The 25,671-nt window shown below is 45.7% G+C and overlaps 1 pseudogene; it reads left to right on the top strand.

The window, feature by feature from the left end:
• The first annotated feature begins 5,657 nt into the window (after positions 1–5,657).
• LOC104652306 (zinc transporter ZIP1 pseudogene) overlaps positions 5,658–25,671 on the top strand; it is a 32,907-nt pseudogene continuing 12,893 nt past the window's right edge.

Genomic DNA, 25,671 nt, shown 5'->3' with positions numbered 1-25,671 from the left:
CTTGGAGAGCGCGTTATGAATAAACTCCCATTGCATTTGTTGGGGGGTGTCATGCATTATGTATTATGTATGCACAGCTATCTGGATTGGGTACCTTCCACCCAGACTGAGTCCCCCAATTTGCTGCCAAAGCAGCAGAGACCGCCCCTCCCGCCCCGCCCGCGCAGGCCTCCGTGGGGCCCCGTGCGGGAGGCGTCTGTTCCTCCTGGACGCGCTAAAGCCTGAGATGTTTCTGCCTGTTTCCGAGCTGGATTAGGGCGGGAGGGACATTGCCTGCTCTCTGCCAGTCAGTACCCCAGCATCCCACCCCCGCGCCCCTCACACGGAGTTCCCAATTTCGCAGCCAGGTTTTAGAAGAGACAAATCCTCTTTGCGCCCTGTGGCGCCGGTTTGCACCAGTCTCGGGCTCCAAGGTTTGGGAGAAATCAAAGGCGCTAGACGGGAGAATATGGGGCGAGGGGCGCAGGGGGGACCCGAACCGCGGGACCGGGCTTCCTAAAAGGGGGAAGTGGAGAGCTTGTGGAATGAGACCGGGGAGTAAGCAGAGACCCCTGTGAAAAAAAAAAAAAAAAAACCGTTAACTCTTTCCTCCCCGCACAAACCGGACGTTAAATTCTTTTCCAGGTTCTCTTTCCCCTTTTATTATTATAAGCCAGGTCATGCACAAAAAAATGCTTCGATTCTGATCCAAGAAGGGGAGAGTAGTATTACTTCCGTGCCTTTTTGAGGGAGGCGGGGTCTTGAGCTAATTAAAATTTGGCTGCCTTTCAGGCATTAATTTCCTAGTTCACTGACTCCAATTTTTTTTTTTTTTTCTGAATACTAGTGAAAGTGTATTATATGTAACCCGAAAACATGTATTCACATTTCATTCACACTTCGACTTAGCTAGTTACCCAACCCGGCACATGATTTGTTCGCTCCCTGAAATGATCTATATTTAACACATAACGCATATTCCCTCGGGATTTTTTTTATTTTGTGCTATTCCACGGCACGAAAAACAAAAGACATTCTTCTCATCCTTGGTAAACTTTTCTCTCACTCCACCGCCTCCAAAATAGAAAACTATTCGGGGAGAAGGGGTGAGCGTACAGCCTGAACACTGTTGAAGATGGGTTATTACCCACTGAGTTTGCAGCTCGGCGTTCGATTGTTAAGTGAATATAGTAACTTCCCCCGAATCAGACGCACAGCACAATTCAGCTTTAAGGATTGCAAATTACTCCCGCCTCTAGGCCTTTGCCGCAAACTTGGGGAACAACCAATCGCTAGGCTGGATTTTGCTGCAAAGCGTCTTCCCCCCCGCCCCCCGCTCCCTCTCCGGGCTGCACCCGCGTTCGGGTTTGCGAAAGTAAAGTAAGTGTGCCCTCTACTGGCGGGAAAGATCACCGCGCCGGGATGTCAACGAGGGCGGAGGTCAGGTGGGGGCAGGGGCGTCCGAGGTGCAAGGTTTCCAGCGGGGGAAGGACAGGCGGTTCCTTAAAGTAAGTTTCCAGCCACCTCCTTGTTATTCTTTCAGGTTGGCTGCAGAAGGGCCGAAGAAAGAGGAGTTACTGGAGGAAAAAGTGGTTCAGAGCTGACTATTCAACCACATAAGAGATGGTGAAAATTAACGCATCACTACTTAATGGAGAACCGAGTATGGCAAACCTGAAATAATTCACAAGTACATACACGAAAACAAAATTTTCAGCAAACCCAAACAAGCTTTAGCCGCTTTAGCCCTCACATCTTAGAAACTCATCTTTTTTTTATTTTATTTTTTTATTTTTATTTTTATTTTTTTTAAGCAGAGTCTCACTGTGTTGCCCAGGCTGGAGTGCCGTGGCTCGTTCTCAGCTCACTGCAACCTCCGCCTCCCGGGTTCAAGCAATTCTTCTGCCTCAGCCTCTCCAGTAGCTGGGATTACAGGCACCCACCACTACATCCAGCTAATTTTTTGCATTTTTAGTAGAGATGGGGTTTCACCATGTTGGCCAGGCTGGTCTCCAACTCCTGACCTCGTGATTTGCCCGCTTCAGCCTCTCAAAGTGCTGCAATTACCAGGCATAAGCCACAGCGCCCAGCCTTCATCATCTTTTTTAACCACCAAATTTGAAAGCAAGACACTGGGATTACTGGGGAAAGGGGGGACACAGTAAAAGGTGATGGGTATTTGGTTTGTCCTATTATTATTATTAATTAATTATTATTATTATTTTTGAGACAGGGTCTCCTTCTGTCAGTCAGGCTGGAGTGCAGTGGCATAATCATAGCTCACTGCAACCTCGATCTCCCGAGCTCAAAGCTACCCTTCCACCTCAGCCTGATAACTCTAGCCCAGTAGCTGGGGCTACAGTGCGCCACCACACCCGATTAATTTTTTAACGTTTTGTAGAGAGGCGGTCTGGCCATGTTGCCCAGGCTGGTCTCGAACTCCTGGGTTAAAGTGATCCTTCGGCCTCTGCTTCTGAAAGTGCGAGTCACCACTCCAGGTCTTGGCTTCTTATTTTTATTTTTAAAATATTGGGCTGGTGAATAATAAGCAGCTGTTTTAATAGCAAGAAGAGGTATTTAAGATCTCACAGAAAAAAAGTGTGAAGGAATAGGAGCATTTTAGATTTATTTATTTATTTTTGAGATGGAGTCTTGCTCTGTCGTCAGGCTGGAGTGCAGTGGCGCAGTCTCGGCTCACTGCAACCTCTGCCTCCTGAGTGCAAGCAATTCTCTGCCTCAGCCTCCTGAGGAGCTGGGATTACAGACACCTACCACCACTCCTGGCTAATTTTTGTGTTTTTAGTAGAGACGGGGTTTCACCATATTGGCCAGGCTGGTCTTGAACTCTTGACCTTGTGATCCTCCCGCCTCAGCCTCCCAAAGTGTTGGGATTATAGACATGAGCCACTGCGCCCGGCACGCCTTTTATTAAAAGTCTTTTGTTTTTTTGAGACAGAGTCTCACTTTGTCACCAAGCTGGAGTGCAGTGGCGCAATCTCGGCTCACTGCAACCTCTGACTCCCTGGTTCAAGGGATTCTCCTTCCTCAGCCTCCTGAATAGCTGAGATTACAGGTAGGTACTACCACGCCCATCTAATGTTTGTATTTTTAGTAAGGACAGGGTTTCACCATATTGGCCAGGATGGTCTTGATCTCCTGACCTTGTGATCTGTCCGCCTTGGTTTCCCAAAGTGCTGGGATTACAGGCACGAGCCCTCATGCTCGGCAAAAGTTTTAACACTAAAATGAATATGCAATAAGTTTGAAGTGAATGTGAAGGAAATTTACCTGGCATGTGTCCCTGGTCAAGTAGATTTTTATTGGGCAAAGGATGCCTGAAGGTGCCTGATCACTTAGATGCCCTCAGGACTGCTGGCAGCGGAGGGTCCTTCCTGGAAGGGCTTTGTAGGGTGATTTCCGAGGAATCTGGCACTTTTGACATTACTCTAATAGAAGCTAAATGAGTGCTTTCCACAAGGGCACCCACTCCCCCCGCCCAAAAGAAAAACCGTCAACAGGCCGGGCGTGGTGGCTCAAGTCTGTAATCCGAGCACTTTGGGAGGCTGAGGCGGGCGGATCACGAGGTCAAGAGATCGAGACCATCCTGGCCAACATGGTGAAACCCCATCTCTACTAAAGATAAAAATTTAGCTGGGCGTGGTGGCGTGCATCTGTAGTCCCAGCTACTTGGGAGGCTGAGGCGGAAGAATTGCTTGAACCCAGGAGGCGGAGGTTGCAGTGAGCTGAGATTGTGCCCCTGCACTCCAGGCTGGCGCCTGGCGACAGAGTGAGACTCTGTCTCAAAAAAAAAAAAAAAAAAAAAAAAAAAGAAAAACCCTCAACAACAAACAAGCAACAATCACAAAACCAAAAGTAGGTCTGACTTGGCCTCATAGGGTAGTTGTTTTTGTTGTTTGTGTTGTTTTCTGAGACTTGTTTTTGCTTGTTACCCAGGCTAGAGTGCAATGGCGCAATCTCAGCTCACTGCAACCTCCGCCTCCTGGGTTCAAGCAATTCTCCTGCCTCAGCCTCCCGAGTAGCTGGGATGACCGGCATGTACCACCACGCCAGGCTAATTTTGTATTTTTAGTAGAGACAGGATTTTTCCACGTTGGCCAGGCTGGTCTCGAACTCCTGAACTGAGATGATTTGCCCACCTCAGCCTCTCAAAGTGTTGAGATTACAGGTGTGAGCCACTGAACCTGGCGGTAGCTTTTGAAAGTTGCTAAAGTTGACATATATACCAGATCTTCAGATCTGACTCTCAAATTTTGCCAGTCCAGTGTAGGGCATGTGAGCCCCAGGCAGATATAAATGCCGGTGGGTTTAGGACTCAACCTTACTCTCCCACAGGCTGGTGACATCACCCAAGGTGTTACTTCAAGTAACAGCTTGGTGCCATCTCCATTTTTACATGAGAGAAAACAGCCAGATCTTAGCCAGGTTAAAGGACATAACTGATTTTTTTTCCTTTGGTAATTTTTGAGACATATTTGATCTAGAGTAGACACTTGCTGAATTGAGAAATGGCTGAGATTACTAGTATCATATATGATTACCAGAGTGATACATGTCCATTGGAAAAAACCATTAAGAAATAGAAAAGGAGGGCCGGGCGCGGTGGCCCAAGCCTGTAATCCCAGCACTTTGGGAGGCCGAGGCGGGCGGATCGCGAGGTCAAGAGATCGAGACCATCCTGGTCAACATGGTGAAACCCCGTCTCTACTAAAAATACCAAAAAATTAGCTGGGCATGGCGGCGCATGCCTGTAATCCCAGCTACTCAGGAGGCTGAGGCAGGAGAATTGCCTGAACCCAGGAGGCGGAGGTTGCAGTGAGCCGAGATCGCGCCATTGCACTCCAGCCTGGGTAACAAGAGCAAAACTCCGTCTCAAAAAAAAAAAAAAAAAAAAAAAAGGCAGGTCAGGCCGGGCATGGTGGCTGACGCCTGTAATCCAAGCACTTTGGAGGCCAAGGTGGGCTGATCACCTGAGGTCGGGAGTTCAAGACCAGCCTGACCAACATAATGAAACCCCTTCTTTAAAAAAGAAAAGAAAAGAAAGAAAGAAACAGCAGGTCTTCTAGAGGGCTGGGGTTGAGACTCCAGGTCAATAGTCTGATGGGACAGCCTCACGGAAGAGAGTAGTGTGTCGCTAAAGGAAAGATTTTTTTCCCATCAGATGGTACAAATAAGAATCATTCATTCTCGGCCTGCAATGCCAGCACTTGAGAGGTAGAGGTGGGTGGACCAGGTCAGGAGTTTCAGACCAGCCTGACCAACATGGCAAAACCCCGTCTCTACTAAAAATACAAAAATTAGCCAGTTGTGGTGGCACGTGCCTGTAATCCCAGCTACTCAGGGTGACAGAGTGAGACTCAGTCCAAAAAAAGGAATCATTCATTCTCACAATGCCATAGTCTCACAGTAGTAGTCATGCCATTTTTATACTTAGGAAAAAAGAAAAAAGTGTAGAAAGAATGACCAATTTGATCAAACTTTCTCCTTTCTTCCCAGAGACCCAAAAGGCGAGATTCAGAATGTGAGACTTGTATCGAATAACACCAGTTTCCCCCACCCAACACCTTTTTTGAATATCTCTTTCCCTACCTGTCAAAAATCTTCCACTGAACTGCTCCTCTGGCGTTAAGAGCGGTTAGTAATATGGAAAGAAACGGGACATGGTGATGAAAAAGCTAGCGAACTTGGGGGTCACACTGAAGCCCCTCACGGTGGCCGAGTTGTTATTTTTAAAATTCTTTCAAGTCACGTGTGGCCTGTCAAGAGGTGAGGTGAGGGAAGAGAATGAGAAATAGCTATCTCCAGTGGAAAGATCGCTTTGAAAGAAGGGATGTTAGATGAAAAACCAAGCTAGCCAGGGAATGTTAAAAAAAGAGAAGGTCTCGCAAGCATTTTAATGCCAACCATGTGTTCCAATGAGCAGAACACAGGAAAACCCTTCAGCAGATGAGAAAATGAAATTCGGCATCACTGATTCACAGGAATGATAACAAACACGATGGAGAAGAAAATCTGTATATTTTAAAGAATGCATGTTTTTTTGGTTAGCGGCCTTTCTCTTCCTGGTTTCTAGTATACAACATTCGTTAAAGGAGCTGAGCAAAAATAATAATAGATGTTTTTAAGGCGAGGCCTGAGAGCTTAGTGTCCTGTGTTACACTGAGTTCTTGAGGTTGTTTCCTATTCACGTCTTCCAGACCTCAGATCCTAGCAGAAGGTCTCAGGATGGACCCAGTAAACTCTGGTCACATCTCCAGGGCGGCTTTCTTTTATTTATTTATTTTTTCTTTGCTACAATCCTGCCTTACTTCGTAGCTACAAGGGTGGACAAATGGCTCCTTTGCTGAACCTCTTCAAAGGCTTGGTTTATTGTTCCATAAGCGCCAAATCCAAGCCAGTCTCAAAAGCTTCCACACTTTGGTTCACTGGCCTGTCTTTGCTATGGTCTTTTTGGTTGACATGTGTTCCCATAATGGACCCTTGCGGGGTTGAACATACAGGTTACTGCAAAGGAAACCCATGGAGAGAAATGTTTGCTTTTTTTTTTTTTTTTTTGGAGACGGAGTTTCGCTCTTGTTACCCAGGCTGGAGTGCAATGGCACGATCTCAGCTCACCGCAACCTCCGCCTCCTGGGTTCAGGCAATTCTCCTGCCTCAGCCTCCTGAGTAGCTGGGATTACAGGCACGCGCCACCATGCCCAGCTAATTTTTTGTATTTTTAGTAGAGACGGGGTTTCACCATGTTGACCAGGATGGTCTCGATCTCTTGACCTCGTGATCCACCCGCCTCGGCCTCCCAAAGTGCTGGGATTACAGGCGTGAGCCACCGCGCCCGGCCGAGAAGGTGCTTTCTTGAAGGTATCTCGTGATCCCTTCCACCAAAGCCATTGGCCTCATTCCCATTTCATTTTCGGACTTTGCTGCTTGCTGTCAGGCTTTTGGAAATGATTATTCTTTCGATTTCCATAAATCAGTGGGTCTCAATCAGAGGCAATTGACAATGTCTGGAGACATTCTGGGTTGTCACAAAGGGATGGGGCCTTACTCCTTTGCGTTTTTAGTGGGTCGAGGTCAAGGACGCTGCCAAATGTCCTGGATTGCACAGGACAGCGCCCGTAACAGAGTGGGGCTCGAATGTCAACAGTGCTGTGGTGGAGAATCCCTGGGTTCACTCCACACTCCCCTGATTAGATTCCCACACATTCAGCTTGTTCTGCTTCCCTTATTGGCTCACTTTCCTTTTCACCCACTCCCTGTAGCTGTTAGAATCATCTTGCAGGGCGCGGTGGCTCAAGCCTGTAATCTCAGCACTTTGGGAGGCGGAGGCGTGTGGATCACGAGGTCAAGAGATCAAGACCATCCTGGTCAACATGGTGAAACCCCGTCTCTACCAAAAATACAAAAAATTAGCTGGGCGTGGTGGCGCCTGCCTGTAATCCCAGCTACTCAGGAGGCTGAGGCAGGAGAATTGCTTGAACCCAGGAGGCGGAGGTTGCGGTGAGCCGAGATCGCGCCATTGCACTCCAGCCTGGGTAACAAGAGCAAAACTCCGTCTCAAAAAAAAAAAAAAAAAAAAAAAAAAAGAATCGTCTTGCAGTAGATTGCTAATAGCTCCTGGTCTCTCCCACTTCATTTAACCTTGCACACTGATTACTTTCCTCTTCATTTCAAATTCTTCAGTTGCCCCCCATGGCCTAAAATGAGGTTCTCCCTTATGAGCCCGGAATTCCAAGCCCTCATGCATCTGGCCTCCACCTTATCTTACCCTATTTCTCACCAACTCTGCACTTCAGAGACACAGATCTATTTACAGTCACTCTGAGTGATACACGAGTTTCCACCTCAGCACTTTGGTTCAGGCAGTTCCCCAGACTTCCTGTCTCTTCTCTTGTTGATTTATCTAAGAACTACCTTTCCTCCCAGCCCAAGCTCAAGCCCCATTTTCTCTGTGGACTCTTCCTTTTTCCATGATTATCTTACAGAATCATAAAAGTATGGAGCCAGAAGAAGTTCTGGAAAGCATCTAATTAAGCTGTTCTGAAACATAAACGTTTGTTTTCAGGGTGGAATCTGGGGTCTCCGGCTAAAATAGACTTTCTAACTGTGGCCTTTTCTAGCTATCAGAGAAAGACCTCCTTTTTCTCTTCTTCGTGAGATTATAAATGTTCCGGGGGTCGGAGGAGGCAAGGGGAGGGATAGCGTTATGAGAAATACCTAACGTACATGACGGGTTGATGGGTGCAGCAAACCATCACGGCACAAACCTGGACGTTCTGCTAGTATATCCCAGAATTTAAAGTGTAATTAAAAAAAAAAAAGAAAGAAAAAATAAATTAAAAAAATAGAATGTTACTAGCTCCTGAAAATAAATAAATAAATAAAAGTCCTGAGGCCAGGAATCATGTCTGGCCTATAGTGAACGCTCAGCCAGTCCTTTTAGAGAGAATGAATGTATGCCCACTCTCCACTGGTTAAGAGAATTAACTCAATGGGCAGCCTTACTCAATAACTTTTTGGCTATACAAGAATCTAGAGTATAAGCAGAGGTTGCTGAATCAGCTTGGTTGGAGACCTACTCTTGCTAAATCTGTCAAGTCACATGACCTCTCTGAATTTCACTTTTCTCATCTGTAAAATGGGACTACTACAATTGCAGCATCTATGTTATTGAAGGTGTTCCAGGAATTAAATGAGATAATACACTTAACATGGAGCCTGCTGCCTGTCCCACACTCAGCAAATGTTAGCAATTGTTAACCGCAGTCCGGCTGTTTTAAGTTCATTGTATCAGTATTTCATGGTGTTTCATAGTGAGTTCCATGAAATTGATGTCCTTTATCACTTCATCAAGCATGAAACATTGTGGACTAATACAAGCTTGTCAAGTTGAGGTTTAGAATCACAAAGAGATTATCTGATGTTTGGAGACTAATTCCAAACCCACCTCCTTCCTGTCTCCAACTCTTTCATGACTTACTTACTATTCCAAGTGTATGCCACTTTACAGATCACTCTATTCAGAAAAAGCAAAATTCTGGAAGTTCAGGAAGGCAGAATTAGGCATTGTTCCTACTTAATACGAATCAACGCATTGTGTTAGGATTTCCCCCCTTTCATTGATTTCATATGTTGCACAGGAGCTGATCCCCAGCGTGTGGTCCCGGAAGCCCAGGGCAGAGGGTAGCACCTTTATTCCTGGCTAGACAAAACTTATACTGAAATCTACAGCTTTTTTTTTTTTTCTTGGTGAGCTGTTCTAGACATTGAAAAAACTGTTTTTCTTCAAAGCATAAATTGTAGCTCAACACCCAGGTTTAAAAACTGTCTCTTAATTTCTGATCCACATTTACCACTAACACATCAAGGGTTGCCAACTTGGATGCTTACAGAGGGCTGACAGGGAATGTAAATGAGGAGTACAAGTTAGGGAGTGGTGGAGACTATGGCAAACTGGAGAGCATCTGCCTGTGTAGATCTGGTGGCTCCTATTTGGCACCTGCTCTGGTGGTTACCCTGAAATATGGGCCCATGGGTGGCAATGCTTCCAGTTTTTCAGGGAGGGTGGAAATCCAGGGTTTAAAATGTTCACAACTTTTTATAAGAAGTAGATGGAGATTTCCAGCCAACAACACTGTGTTGGGAAAAAAATAATATGGAGAAGCAAAGTGTGTCTATGGGCAGGGTCGGCCCTCAGGCTGTCAGCCTGATGTCTCTGCTCCTACGTCTTAGTAATCCAGTGCGAGTGTCTTCCTTTAGAAGCTTTTTCTGATCCTTTCCCCCTATCTTGAGAGTTTTAACCATCTTCTCATTCTCTGTGTTAGAAAATACAAGTTTGGGCCGGGCGCGGTGGCTCACGCCTGTAATCCCAGCACTTTGGGAGGCCGAGGCGGGTGGATCATGAGGTCAAGAGATCGAGACAATCCTGGTCAACATGGTGAAACCCCGTCTCTACTAAAAATAAAAAATTAGCTGGGCATGGTGGCACGTGCCTGTAATCCCAGCTACTCAGGAGGCTGAGGCAGGAGAATTGCTTGAACCCAGGAGGCGGAGGTTACAATGAGCCGAGATTGCACCATTGCACTCCAGCCTGGGTAACAAGAGTGAAACTCTGTCTCAAAAAAAAAAAAAAAAAAAAAGGAAAGAAAATACAAGTTTGGCAGAGCATGGTGGCTAACACTTGCAATCCCAGCACTTTGGGAGGCCGAGGCCGGCAGATTGCTTGTGCCCAGGAGTTTGGGACCAGCCTAAGCAACATAGTGAGACCCCCTTCTCTACAAAAAAATTTAAAAAAAATTAGCTGGGTGTGGCGCCGCATGTCTGTAATCCCAGCTACTTGGAAAGCAAAGGTGGGAGGGGAAGGATTGCTCGAGCCCAGGCTATCGAGGCTGTGGTGAGCCAAGATCGTGCCACTGCACTCTAGCCTGGGTGACAGAGTGAGTTCCTGGCTCAGAAACAAATGCAAACAAACACAAATTCAAGTTTTGGCCGGACGCAGTGGCTCACACCTGTAATCCTGTCACTTTGGGAGGCCAAGGCGGGCAGATCATCTGAGATCAGGAGTTCGAGACCAGCCCGGCCAACATGGCAAAACCCCATCTCTACTAAAATTGACAAAAATTAGCCAGGCATGGTGGTTCGCACCTGTGATCCCAGGTACTCGGGAGGCTGAGGCAGAAGAATTGCTTGAACCTGGGAGGCAGAGGTTGCCATGAGCCGAGACGGTGCCACTGCACTCCAACCTGGGCGAGAGAGAGACTTCATCTGAAAAAAAAAAAAAAAAAAAAAAAAAAATTAAACTTTTATAGCTTTTGTGCTTTTTAATATCTGATTCCTTGAGCACAAGCTTCTGGGGTCGGTATGGATTGTGTGTTACTCATGTTCTTACCCATCAAGAAAGTCTCCATATGGCACAGTCTCAAGGTGCCATTCACAGAGTACGTGGTCTCCAGAGCCCAGCACAGTGCCTGGCACGTGGTAGGTACTCCGTAAATGCTTAGTGAAGGAATGCTATTAGAGTGAGCTTCCGAGCTGAAGGCACGCTTAACCTAACCCAGGTTTTTTTTTTTTTTTCTTTTTTTTTTCCCCGAGACGGAGTTTCACTCTTGTTGCCCAGGCTGGAGTGCAATGGCGTGATCTCGGCTCACCACAACCTCCGTCTCCTGGGTTCAGGCAATTCTCCTGCCTCAGCCTCCTGAGTAGCTGGGATTACAGGCACGCACCACCATGCCCAGCTAATTTTTTTTGTATTTTTAGTAGAGACGGGGTTTCACCATGTTGACCAGGATGGTCTCGATCTCTTGACCTCGTGATCCACCCGCCTCAGCCTCCCAAAGTGCTGGGATTACAGGCGTGAGCCACCGCGCCTGGCCCCTAACCCAGTTTTAATCAATATATAGAGAGAAGTATTGCCCTTGCTTTGGTTCCATCGACAGGTAGGGCTGGCTCTCTTCATGTGTCCTTGTTGACAAGTTGGGCCCCGACATTGCTGGAGCAAGGGTGACGAGGATGGGAGCCAGTGCAGATGAGAAGAATTGGCCTCGTTGACCAAAAAGCAAATTTAACAAAATAAAAACCAAACCACACTTAAGACAGTGTGGAACAGCACCCCCTACAGGCCCGTTCCTTACATCTTTATAATCCCTCGGGAGGAAAATTCCATCAGAACTGAAGAAGGAAGGGGAGGATGGGAAGATGGTAACAGGAACTGGGCTAGGGAGAAGCGCAGACTGTCAGAGCTTTCAAATGGCAAGTGATGGCCCCGTAGTGGATGATGACATCAATTTAACGATGTTCACTGTTTGGATAATGAAAACATTTAATGCCCAGACTTGACAACTTGGTGATGTATACATGTAAGAAATTCTCACTTGAACCCCCCTACAAGTATAAACATTTAAAAATAGTAAAAAAGAAATGAATTTAATAAATTATGATGAGCAATTTCACGAAATGGCCGAGCACAGAAAATGTCAAAGTGTATCACAGGTGAAGTATTCTTTTATGAATCCTTTCTTTCTGTGTGTGTTGGAATTGGACAATATGGGAAATGGATCTCAGTGAGTTAAAATGGTTAGAAAGCCCCACTGCATTCCCTCCGTAAATCTCCATAGTAATCCTAGAAGGTGGAGGTTAAAATTCCATTTAACAGTTGGGGAAAATTGAGGTGTTGCAGGGACTGGCTTAAACTCACAGAGTAGTAGACATGAGACTCAGCACTAGAAATCTTTTGATTGCATACCCTTGGCTGCCTCTGCCCAACCACCAGTCAAGCCTGGTGCCAGGCGCTCTCTATTTCTCTGCTGCTGGTGATGACCAGGGCAAATTTCCTTAGGGAAATGAGGAATGAGAGGTTAGCTCTTACTTTTGCCATTTTCCTGGGGCATAATGCTAAGGCATCATGTGTATCAAGACAATGGATACAGAAAAATGGACAAATCCTTGCCTCCAAGGGGCTTGCTAAAGCATGTATTCTCTCTCTCTCTCTCTTCTGGAAAGTTTCATAAGACAAGTTAGTAGCCGGGCACAGTGGCTCAAGCCTGTAATCCCAAGCACTTTGGGAGGCCAAGGCGGGTGGATCACGAGGTCGAGAGATCGAGACCATCCTGGTCAAGATGGTGAAACCCCGTCTCTACTAAAAATACAAAACATTAGCTGGGCATGGTGGCGCGTGCCTGTAATCCCAGCTACTCGGGAGGCTGAGGCAGGAGAATTGCCTGAACCCAGGAGGCGGAGGTTGCGGTGAGCCGAGATCGCGCCATTGCACTCCAGCCTGGGTAACAAGAGCGAAACTCCGTCTCAAAAAAAAAAAAAAAAAAAAAAAAAGACAAGTTAGTAATATCTGTGCTTGTAAAGTTGACTTTGGTTTTGGTGAGAAAACGAGGGCAGAGAATGAAGCAGTGATGGTGTACAGGAGGAAAAATCGGTTAGTGTCAGCCTCGGTGGTCCCGTGAATCCCCGTAAGCCAGAACTGGAGTTCTGTCCCTGCCCTTGACTGGCTGTGGTGCCTTGGAAATTCCTTCACGTAACTGGGCCTCAGTTTCTCAATCTGTAGAAGATGGCAACAACTATAGCTGTCTTTTAGAGCTGTCCTGAGGTTAAATGACATCACAGGCACTCAAAAATGCTAGCTACCTTGTTGACATCGAGATTAGCAGTATTTTGGCTGGGAGCAGTGGCTCACACCTGTAGTCCCAGCACTCTGGGAGGCTGAGGCGCGCAGATCGCTTTAGCTCGGGAGTTCAAGACCCGCCCGGGCGATGTGGTGAAACCCCATCTTTACAAACAACCAGGCATGGCGGCACTTGCCTGTAGTCCCAGCTCTTCAGGAGGCTGAGATAGGAAGACTCCTTGAGCCTGGGAGGCAGAGGTTGCAGTGGGCCTAGACTGTGCCACTGTATACTCCAGCCTGGGCTACAGAGAGAGACCCTGTAAAAAAAAAAAACAACAAAAAAACAAAACAAAACAGTATATTTTTAAATTAAAAAATTTTAAAATAGGCTGGGCGCAGTGGCTCACGCCTGTAATCCCAGCACTTTGGGAGGCCAAGGCGGGTGGATCACGAGGTCAAGAGATCGAGACCATCCTGGTCAACATGGTGAAACCCCGTCTCTACTAAAAATACAAAAAATTAGCTGGGCATGGTGGCGCGTGCCTGTAATCCCAGCTACTCAGGAGGCTGAGGCAGGAGAATTGCCTGAACCCAGGAGGCGGAGGTTGTGGTGAGCCGAGATTGCGCCATTGCACTCCAGCCTGGGTAACAAGAGCGAAACTCCGTCTCAAAAAAAAAAAAAAAAAAAAAAAATTTTAAAATTATTTTAATTTTTCATCATGGTAGGATCTGATCTAAAGCACTGTTGAGACCAGCCTGGACAACATAGTGAGACCGCATCTGTACAAAATGAATAAATAAATAAATAAAAAACCAAAAAATGCAAAAAAAAAAAAAAAAAGAAAAAAGAAAGAAAAGAAAAGAAAAGCACTTTTCTTTGTCTCAAGAGTCTCTGATTCTTGGTTTCAGTTCCTCAGAGTGGAATGTTGCCGCCCACCTCAATTCTTCTTTGAGGATTTCATGAGGGCATGAACAGTACAGTTTAAGCCCTGTGCTGGGTGGGCATCCTGGTGCTGTCTGTATGCGGCGAGTCTTATCACTGGGGGTACAGCTGAGGCTGGCAGGTTCTGCTCCACACTTTCTGCTTGTGGTCATTGCACCCAGATTCTAGTCTGCAAAACTCTTCGCTGTGCATCTCCGTCCACACGTATTTAGAACGTTGATGCTTTCGGAAACGGTAGCCTGTGGGCCATGCTGGAATTCTTACCCTTGCTGCAGCTCTCTAGGGTGGGATGCCAGGGCGGGAGCTGACGTTGGAAACTGGCCAGGGGACTTCACAGGCCCAACAAAGACTTTTTTTTCAAGGGTTGATTTGGTAATAGGCAGAGGGGAATTCCGAGGATAAATAATAATTTATGCAAGGAATGCCATCTGCTTCTCTGGGAAGCATTAGTACATAATTGCAGACACAATTTCCTTCCACTCCTGTCCTTTACCCATTCAGCTCCTTAAGTCATTATATGGACACCTCTCAAGCTGGCTGTTTGGGTGGGTGGAGAGGCATGGGGTGTCCAGCTTGGACGTTGGCGGAAGACAGTTTGCCATAAAACTGAAATAATTAATTGAAATGCATTAGAGGATTAAACACTAAATAGGAACATATTGAAGTTCCGGCCAGTATATCCAAATTCTGTTCTGGAAGTTAATAAAAACTGACTTCACTGGAGATATAAAATTGTAAATTAAATTTGGTCTTTGAACAAAGAATCTGTTATAGGGCTCTGATGAGATTAGGAATCAAAAACTTTGTGCCCCACTCCCTAATTTTACTTTGGCATCTTTGAGAATGTTTTGGGACTCTTTATTTATGTATGAATTCTTCTGTTTCTCTTCATAGCTTGGATAGCTTCTTGCAGAGGTGGTGAGGGGTAAAGTGGGCTCAGGCAGGGTGAGGTGGAGGCGGGAGGTTTTGGAAATCATGCTAAAGTACTCAGAGCAGAGGCTGCAAACTTGCTTGAGGACCAAATCTTGCTTCCTGGTAGATTGGTTTGGATTATGGGTTTTGACCCTTTCAGCATTTACAACATTTAAAAATAGATGCCAACACTTATACATCAATAGATTTCACATGAAACATCTGAATTTTTTGCCTTTCTTTAAACAGGCAGAGTTGGTAGTGCATTCAGAGGTGAATGGAAGTTGAAAAGCCAGGAGCTGTTCCGTTTGCCCCAGTCTCCACCACTCCCATATGCGCCACCCACTTAATTCATCCATAATCCCTTTCTGGCTTGTGCCTGTCCTCTGTAGGTATTTGTTCCCTGTTTTAAAAACTTTCCTGTTATATTCATGGTTCTGATTATTCGGAGGAATTTTATACTCAGAGAGAAGGTATTTTTAAAAAGTTTGTTTAATAATGATGATCCTATTACAGCTAACATTAGATTAGCACATGCACTCACGCGCCTGCCTCCCTTTTTACCTTTGTAATGGTAAAAATACATTACCATTATGTGTAATGGTAAAGCTTTATTGAGCTAAAGTTCACAGGCCATACAATTCACCCACTTAAACTGCATGGTTCAACAAATTTTAGTTATTCACACGGTTGTACAACTATCACCACAATCTTATTTATTTTGAGAGAAGGAGTCTCGCTCTGTCACGCAAACTGGAGTGCAGTGGCACAATCATAGCTCGCGATGGTCCCAAACTCCTGGGCTCGAGTGATCCTCCCCACCTCTAGCTTCTGAGTATCTGGAACTACAGGCACATGCACCCGGCTAATTTTTAAAAACCTGTTAGAGACAGGGTCTCGCTACACTACCGAGGCTGGTCTTGAACTCCTGAGCTCAAGCCATCCTACCACCTCAGCCTCATCTCCTCCGTGTGGACGGAGATGCACAGCGAAGAGTTTTGCAGACTAGAATCTGGGTGCAATGACCACAAGCAGAAAGTGTGGAGCAGAACCTGCCAGCCTCAGCTGTACCCCCAGTGATAAGCTGGGATTGTAGGTGTGAGCTGCAGTCCCTGGCCACAATCAATTTTAGAACATTTTCATTACCCTCCAAAGAAACCCTCTACCTATTAGCAGCTACTCCCCATTTCCCACAGACATACTGAGGCCTTGGCAAGCATCAGCTTACTTTCTGTCTTTATGTATTTGCTTATTTTGGCCATTTCATATTAAGGGAATAATTCAATGTGTGGTGCACTGTCCTGGCTGCTTTAATGTAGCATAATCTCTTCAAAGTTCATCCACAGCATAGCATTACCAGTACTTCACTTCCTTTTATTGATAAATAACACTCCACTGTACGGATATATGACATTTTATATATCCACTCATTCATTGAGGGGAATTTGGGTTGTTTCTACTCTTTGGGATTGTGAATAATGCTGCTATGACCATTCCTGTACAAATTACTGTGTGAATATATGCTTTCTTTTATCTTGGGTCTGTCTATCTACTGATTGTTGGAAATGCTGGATATTATAGTATTGCTTTAAAATTTTTTTTTTCTTTTGAGATGAGGTCTCACTCTGTTGCCCAGACTGGAGCACAGTGGTGTGATCTCTGCTTACTGCAACCTCTGCCTCCTGGGCTCAAGCAATCCTCCCACCTCAACCTCCTCAGTAGCTGGGACCACAGGTGCATGCCACCACATAATAGCTAATTTTTTGTGTTTTTGGTAGAGTCAGGGTTTCACCATGTTGCCCAGGCTGGCCTTGAAATTCTGAGCTCAAGCAATCTGCCTGCCTTGGCCTCCCAAAGTGCTGGGATTACAGGCTTGAACCACCACACTCAGCCTTCATATGGTAATTCTGTTCTCACCACGTGAGGAACTGCTGAACCATTTTTCAAAGTGGCTGCACCATTTTATTTATTTATATATATTTTTTGAGATGGGGTTTTGCTCTCGTTGCCTAGGCTGGGATGCAATGACACGATCTTGGCTCACTGCAACCTCTGTCTCCCGGGTTCAAGCAATTCTCCTACCACCACACTCAGCTAGTTTTTTGTATTTTTGGTAGAGACAGGGGTTTCACCATGGCCAGGCTGGGCTGAAACTCCTGACCTCAGGTGATCCACCCACTTTGGCCTCCCAAAGTACTGGGCTTAGAGACGTGAGCCACTGTGCCCGGCAGGCACTATTTTATATTCCTGTCAGCAGTGTATGACGTTTCAATTTCTCCAGACCTGGGTCAATATTTGTTGTTATCTGGCTTTCTTTATCATTTTAGTCATGTCAGTGGTGAAGTAGTATCTCACTGTGCTTTTTTTTTTTTGAGACGGAGTTTCGCTCTTGTTACCCAGGCTGGAGTGCAATGGCGCGATCTCGGCTCACCGCAACCTCCGCCTCCTGGGTTCAGGCAATTCTCCTGCCTCAGCCTCCTGAGTAGCTGGAATTCCAGGCACACGCCACCATGCCCAGCTATTTTTTTTGTATTTTTAGTAGAGACGGGGTTTCACCATGTTGACCAGGATGGTCTCGATCTCTTGACCTTGTGATCCACCCGCCTCGGCCTCCCAAAGTGCTGGGATTACAGGCTTGAGCCACCGCGCCCGGCCCTCACTGTGCTTTTTGACTTACCTTTCTTTTTTGTTTATTTTTTTCTTTTTTGAAACCAGGTCTTTTCTGTCACCCAGGTCGGAGTGCAGTGGCACAGGCATGGCTCACTGCAGCCTCCAACTTGAGAACTCCCATGCCAGCCCCCTGAGTAGCTGGGACAGCTGGTACTACAGGCATATGCCACCATGCATGGCTAATTATCATAGTTTTTGCATAGAAAGTGTTTCATGCCTGGCCAATTATTGTATTTTTTGCATAGAAATCTTGTTCAAGCTGGTATTGAACTCCTGGGCTCAAGTAATCTGCCTCCCGAAGTGATGGGAGTACAGGCATGAGCCACCAAACAACTTTCCATGTGCTAATTGGCCATTTGCCAGGCCTAAGTGCTTAAGTCTAGCAATTCTTTTTTTTTTTTTTTTTTTTTTTTTTGAGATGGAGTTTCACTCTTGTTACCCAGGCTGGAGTGCAATGGCGTGGTCTTGGCTCACTGCAACCTCCGCCTCCTGGGTTCAGGCAATTCTCCTGCCTCAGCCTCCTGAGTAGCTGGGATTACAGGCACGCGCCACCATGCCCAGCTAATTTTTTGTATTTTTAGTAGAGACGGGGTTTCACCATGTTGACCGGGATGGTCTCGATCTCTCGACCTCGTGATCCACCCGCCTCGGCCTCCCAAAGTGCTGGGATTACAGGCTTGAGCCACCGCGCCCGGCCTAGTCTAGCAATTCTTTACTCCGTGACAGCCTTGGGCATAAGTACTATTGTTACCATCCTGTCCTATGACGTGCCAGGCTCAGGCTTTTACCTGCAATCTTTCTTTTCTCTCTCTTTCTTTCCTTTCCCTCCCTCCCTCCCTTCGTCCCTCCCTCCTTTCTTCCTTCCTTCATTCTCTTTTTTGAGACAGAGTCCAGCTCTGTCGCCCAGGCTGGAGTGCAGTGGCATAATCTTGGTTCACCGCAATCTCCATCTCCTGGGATCAAGCAATTCTCCTGCCTCAGCCTCCTGAGTAGATGGGATTACAGGCGTGCCCCACCACACCTAGCTAATTTTTGTATTTTTAGTAGAGATGGATTTCACCATGTTGATCAGGCTGGTCTCAAACTCCTGACCTCATAATCTGCCCACCTCAGCCTCCCAAAGTGCTGGGATTACAGGCGGGAGCCACTGAGCCTGGCACAAGCTTTCTTTTCAAGAAATAAATTGAGCTGGGCGCAGTGGCTCAAGCCTGTAATCCCAGCACTTTGGGAGGCTGAGGCAGGTGGATCATGAAGTCAGGAGATCGAGACCATCCTGGTCAACATGGTGAAACCCCGTCTCTACTAAAAATACAAAAAATTAGCCAGGCATGGTGGCGCGTGCCTGTAATCCCAGCTACTCAGGAGGCTGAGGCAGGAGAATTGCCTGAACCCAGAAGGCAGAGGTTGCGGTGAGCTGAGATGGCACCATTGCACTCCAGCCTGGGTAACAAGAGCGAAACTCCGTCTCAAAAAAAAAAAAAAAAATGAATTGAACACTATTCAATGCAAGGAAATTTTAGTTCTGGCTCAACTGTCAATATATAGTTAGCACTTAATAGTCAGTGCCTCGGTAATTCCTATTTATCTTGCTTTTCCTGACTCAGAAACTTTGTACTTGCTTTTTTTTTCCTTGATTAATTATTTCCTTGTTAATTAAAAAATTTAAATTTTCTATTTTAATTTTATTCTGGCTATTTTTTTTCAGTTTTATTGTTATTATTTTTTGAGATGGAGTCTCGCTCTGTCACCCAGGCTGGAGTGCAGTGACATAATCTCGGCTCACTGTGGCCTCCAACTTACAGGGTTCAAGTGATTCTCCTGCCTCAGCCTCCCTAGTAGCTGGGATTACGGATGTGCGCCACCATGCCCAGCTATTTTTTAAAAATTTTAAATAGAGACGGGGTTTCACCATGTTGGTCAGGCTGGTCTCAAACTCCTGACCTCAGGTGATCTGCCCACCATGGCCTCCCAAAGTGCTGGGATTACGGGAGTGAACCACCACACCTGGCCTTTCCAGGCTATTTCCTTGATTAATTTTTTTTTCCTCGACTAACTTTTGCTTTCCTTCTACATTTTCGGAGACGCCTTCCTGACCTTTCTGTCTAAATTAGAAGACTTTTTCTTTCTCACAGCCCTGTGAATTTACCGTAATAGCATTCTTTCATTTTTGTGCCTTTATATTTTCTTATCTTACTTTTATTTATTTATTTATTTTTTTAATTTTTAATTTTTTTTTTTTTTTTGAGATGGAGTTTCGCTCTTGTTACCCAGGCTGGAGTGCAATGGTGCGATCTCGGCTCACCGCAACCTCCGCCTCCTGGGTTCAGGCAATTCTCCTGCCTCAGCCTCCTGAGTAGCTGGGATTACAGGCACGTGCCACCATGCCCAGCTAATTTTTTGCACTTTTAGTAGAGACGGGGTTTCACCATGTTGACCAGGATGGTCTCGATCTCTCGACCTGGTGATCCACCCACCTCGGCCTCCCAAAGTGCTGGGATTCCAGGCTTGAGCCACCGCGCCCGGCGCCTTATCTTACTTTTAAATGAAAGTTTTCATTTGATAAATTTGCAATCATGCTATATATGCTCCTTTGTGTTCTGCCTTTTTTTCCATTTCACATGTGTCACAAAAATTGTCAGCATAATTGAAAGCAAATGTTAAATGACTGCAAAATAGTCTATTAGGTGATTATAAAATACCTCATTTAATCATCCTTTTAAAAGTTTGTAGTGTTTTATTGATTTGCTATGGTAAATAACACTGATATGAACATCTTTGGAAATAAAGCTGTTTTTAATATTTAGGATTCTTTTCTTGTAGAATCTAGAAAAGGAATTATTGAGTTGGAGGCATTTATAAAGCCCTTGATTCATATTACTAAAGCTTGAGGGGAAAAAAGAGATATTGTAATTTGTACTGCCTCAGGGATATATGAGAGTGCTATACTAACCAGACTCATGTCAGTACTGTTTATTACCATTTTAAAAATACGGCCAGGTGAGGTGCCTCACTCCTATAACCCCAGCACTTTGGGAGGCTGGTGCTGGTGGATCACCTGAGGTCGGCAGTTCGAGACTAGCCTGACCAACATGGTGAAACCCCATCTCTACTAAAAGTACAAAAATTAGCCGGGCATGATGGTGGGTGCTTGTAACTCCAGCTACTCGGGAGACTGAGGCTGGTGAATTTCTTGAACCCGGGAGGTGGATGTTGCAGTGAACCAAGATCGTGCCATTGCACTCCAGCCTGGGTGACAGAGTAAGACTCTGTTAAAAAAAAAAAATAGCTTTTCAGTAGTCTGCATTTCCTTGATTTACAGTGGAAACAATCTAATAATTGCACAAATGACAGAAACACATCTTAATTGATATGCCAATATAAAAAAATGGATGGTACATTATTAGTGAATTTTCCTAAAGGAGCCGAAGAAAAACTGTAGGAGCATTTGTTGGTGAGGATAAGAGAATGAAGTGACCTCAATAGGCTTGAGAAAATTGCTGATAATGGGATTTGCAGATAAGGCAGAAGGACATATGGCTGGACTATCACTCCATAGCTCATTTTTTATGCCTTATCAGAATGGAGGGCTGCTCCCCTGTAAATGATGGCTATACCTGGCAGTGTAATAAAAAGTGCTGTGGGTGGATGGGAAAGGCTGCAGAGATGGCTCCTGGTGCATAAGACACAGAACTTAAGATGCTGACAGTTGCAATGAAAAGAGCCTTGGAGAACACTGAGAGGTTAGGAGTGTTCGGACATTTTGTTTATTTTATTTTATTTTTTTTCTTGAGACAAGGCCTCACTTCTGTCACCTGGCTGAAGTGCAGTGGCATGATCATGGCTCAATGCAGCCTCAATCTCCTGGGCTCAGATGATCCTCCCACCTCAGCCTCCTGAGAAGCTGGGACTACAGGTGCACACTACCACACCTGGCTAATTTTTGTATTTTGTATTTTTTGTAGAGATGAGGTTTCACAGAGTTGGCAAGGCTGGTCTCGAACTCTTGGGCTCTAGGGATCCACCCACTTCAGCCTCCCAAAGTGTTGGGATTACAGGCATGAGCCACCACACCCAGCCTTCATTTGGTTTATTTTACAAGTGGACTATGTTATTTCTCTGTGAAATCTCAACATGAAAACTGGGGTGGGGGTGGACAGGAGAATGTAGAAGGTGATTTGGTCCACTCTCTCACTCATTAAGGGCCTTGACATGTTGGCCATTGTCTTCAGGTGAGATTATCATCATCATCATCATTATTATTATTTTGAGACAAAGTTTCACTCTTGTCACCCAGGGTGAAGTGCAGTGGCATAATATCGGCTCACTGCGACCTCTGCCTCTCCAGGTGAGATTATTAATGCAGTCCCAGAAACATACTGAAAGAATGGAGAGATTTTCAGCCTTGGACTTTCCTACAAGCACTTACATGTATTCATGATTTAGTCCCCACAGCAACCCAATCAGAGGAGTGCCCATTTTATTTACATTTTACAAAAGAGGTAACTGCCCTGTGGGAAAAATGAGCTTGCCTGTGATTAAAGAATAAATGGTACCAAGGTGGGCAGATCACTTGAGGCCACAAGTTCAAGACCAGCCTGGGTCATGTGTCAAAAACCCGTCTCTACTAAAAATACAAACATATTAGCCGGGTGTGGTGGTGCACACCTTTAGTTCCAGCTACTTAGGGGGCGAGGTGTTGGGGGGTGGGGGTGGGGGTAGGGTGAGGCAGGAGAATTGCTTGAGCCCAGGAGGTGGAGATTACAGTGAGCCAAGATCATGCCACTGCACTCCAGCCCGAGTGGCAGAGAGAGACTCTGTCTCAAAAATAAAATAAAATAAAATAAAATAAAATAAAATAAAATAAAATAAAATAGCCGGGCGCGGTGGCTCAAGTCTGTAATCCCAGCACTTTGGGAGGCCGAGGCGGGTGGATCACGAGGTCGAGAGATCGAGACCATCCTGGTCAACATGGTGAAACCCCGTCTCTACTAAAAATACAAAAAATTAGCTGGACATGGTGGCGCGTGCCTGTAATCCCAGCTACTCAGGAGGCTGAGGCAGGAGAATTGCCTGAACCCAGGAGGCGGAGGTTGCGGTGAGCCGAGATCGCGCCATTGCACTCCAGCCTGGGTAACAAGAGCGAAACTCCGTCTCAAAAAAAAAAAAAATAAATAAATAAATAAATAAAATAAAAAGAGTAAATGGTGGAACAGGGATTCAAATTCAGGCAGTGTGAAGAGGGCAGGATGAGGATTTTGAAACTGGAGCATGGGCCAAGATGAAGTGGATTATCACTGAGAAAATGTGGTTCATTTTGATTCTTTTTTTTTTTTTTTTTTTTTTGAGACGGAGTTTCGCTCTTGTTACCCAGGCTGGAGTGCAATGGCGCGATCTCGGCTCACCGCAACCTCCACCTCCTGGGCTCAGGCAATTCTCCTGCCTCAGCCTCCTGAGTAGCTGGGATTACAGGCACGTGCCGCCATGCCCAGCTAATTTTTTTTTGTATTTTTAGTAGAGACGGGGTTTCACCATGTTGACCAGGATGGTCTCGATCTCTCGACCTCGTGATCCACCCGCCTCGGCCTCCCAAAGTGCTGGGATTACAGGCTTGAGCCACCGCGCCCGGCCTTTTTTTTTTTTTTTTTTTTTTTTTTTTTTTAAAGCTAAATTTTCACTGAAGATGGTATTAGCCAACCTTGGCTTCCTGAAAGATATCCATTAAATCAGGCAGTTGAAGTAGGGATGGATGGCAGGGAAGGTCAGAGGGCCCCCACTTAGACATTTGAGAGCAAGAACTTGAAGAAATCAATAGGACATTCCTATTAACTGTCCATTCACTTATCCTTCTCCAGATTCATATTTTCTGAACTAGGCAGTGTCATGGCTAGAGAAGAGAGGACATCAGGTTCCAGCGCTTTTCCTAGTCCATAAATCTGTGCTACTTTAACTCTCTCAGCCTTCATCCTCTTATCTTTAAAACGGGGATAATAACAGTACCTACCTCATGGAATTCTTGGGAAGAATAAATAAGATAATGCATGTAATGCGCTTATAGTATCTGGCACATATTAAGTGTTCAGTCGATGTTAACTTAATATTTAGTATTTTTTTCTTTCAACAAATGTTTGCTTAGCTTCCCTTGTGCTCTATTGGGTTGGTGGAAATGTTTTGGATGACCCAGTCATGGATAAGATAAAATTCTGAGGGTAAAGGTTTTAGCTGCAAAACCCTCTTTTCATGAAATGTGTTTAAAGGTAAGAATTTTAAAGGGTAGGACCGTATATTATCTATGATACAGACAGGTCAGGAGAAAGAGAATAACCACAAAGTTCACTGAGAAAACAGAGTAAGCAAGGTCTTCTTGACACGGATTGGGAATTATGTACCCTTCATTTTTATTTCTTTTGAAACAGGGTTTCTCACTCTCACCCAGGCTGGAGTGCAGTGGTATGATCACGGCTCATTGCAATCTTGAACTTGCCAGGCTCAAGAAATCCTTCTAACTCAGCCTTCTGAGTAGCTGAGACTACAGGCGTGTGTAGAGACAGGGTCTCACTGTACTGCCCCAGCTCGTCTCCAACTCCTGGACTCAAGCAATCTGCCTGCTACAGCCTCCCAAAGTGCTGGAATTACAGGCACAAACCAAGGCATCCTATGGGCCATTTAGCTGTCTATGATGAACAAAAAGAAACAACGAAAACACTAACACTTCTTCGCTAAAGTCAAAATGAGGACCTCTGCCAGAAAGCTATGTTTACTCCTTGTCTCCGTGAAAGCAGAGTTGAATGAACTGGAAAGAATTTGGGCCATAAAACAAGGTCCCTGAATTAGCACTTACCTTTTGTGAATAAATCATCTAAATATTACATCAGAGTTCAAACAACATTTTGTGTCTCTGAAGTGACACTTTGAATCACTTCTCAGGTGATTAAAAAAAAAAAAAAAAAAAAACAACGGCCGGGTTTGGTGGCTCACGCTTGTAATCCTGGCACTGTGGGAGACCAAGGCAGGAAGGTTACTCGAGCCCAGGAATTTGAGACCAGCTTGGCCAACATGGCAAAACCCTGTCTCTACCGAAAAATACTAAAATTAGCCAAGCATGATGACACACGACTGTAGTCCCAGCTAATTGGGAGGCTGAGGTGTGGGAGGATTGCCTGAGTCCAGGGAGGTTGAAGCTGCAGTGAGCTGAGATTGTGTCACTGCACTCCAGCCTGGGTGACAGAGTGAGACTCTATCTCACCACATGGAGGACAGTGGCTGTTCACAGCTCGCTGCAGCCTCAACCTTCCAGACTCAAGTGATCCTCCCATCTATATCAGCCTCCCCGGTAGCTGGGACTACAGACTTGTGCTACCACACCTGGCTCATTTTTTCTTTTAAGAGATGGGGTCTCGGCCGGGCGCGGTGGCTCAAGCCTGTAATCCCAGCACTTTGGGAGGCCGAGGCGGGTGGATCACGAGGTCGAGAGATCGAGACCATCCTGGTCAACATGGCGAAACCCCGTCTCTACTAAAAATACAAAAAATTAGCTGGGCATGGTGGCACGTGCCTGTAATCCCAGCTACTCAGGAGGCTGAGGCAGGAGAATTGCTTGAACCCAGGAGGCGGAGGTTGCGGTGAGCCGAGATCGCGCCATTGCACTCCAGCCTGGGTAACAGGAGTGAAACTCCGTCTCAAAAAAAAAAAAAAAAAAAAAGAGATGGGGTCTCACTATATTGCCCAGGCTGGCCTCAAACTCCTGGGTTCAAGGGATCCTCCTGCCTTGGCTTTCCAAAGTGCTGGGATTACAGGTGAGCCATCATGCCTGGCCCTATTAAGTATTATTTTAAAAATATATTGAATTTGGTTGGATGTGGGGGTTCACACCTGTAATTCCAGCATTTGGGAGGCTGAGGTGGGCACATTGCTTCAGGTTAAGAATTCAAGACCAGCCTGGCCAACATGGAAAACCCCATCTCTGCTAAAAATACAAAAAAGTATGGTAGTCCCAGCTAACTGGGAGGCTGAAGCATGAGAATTGTTTGAATCTGGGAGGTGG

Source organism: Saimiri boliviensis, chromosome 15 (genome assembly GCF_048565385.1).
Source record: "Saimiri boliviensis isolate mSaiBol1 chromosome 15, mSaiBol1.pri, whole genome shotgun sequence".
Classification (NCBI taxonomy): Eukaryota; Metazoa; Chordata; class Mammalia; order Primates; family Cebidae; genus Saimiri; species Saimiri boliviensis.
Note: the sequence above shows the minus strand (reverse complement) of the source record. Positions and strands in the feature narration are given on the sequence as shown.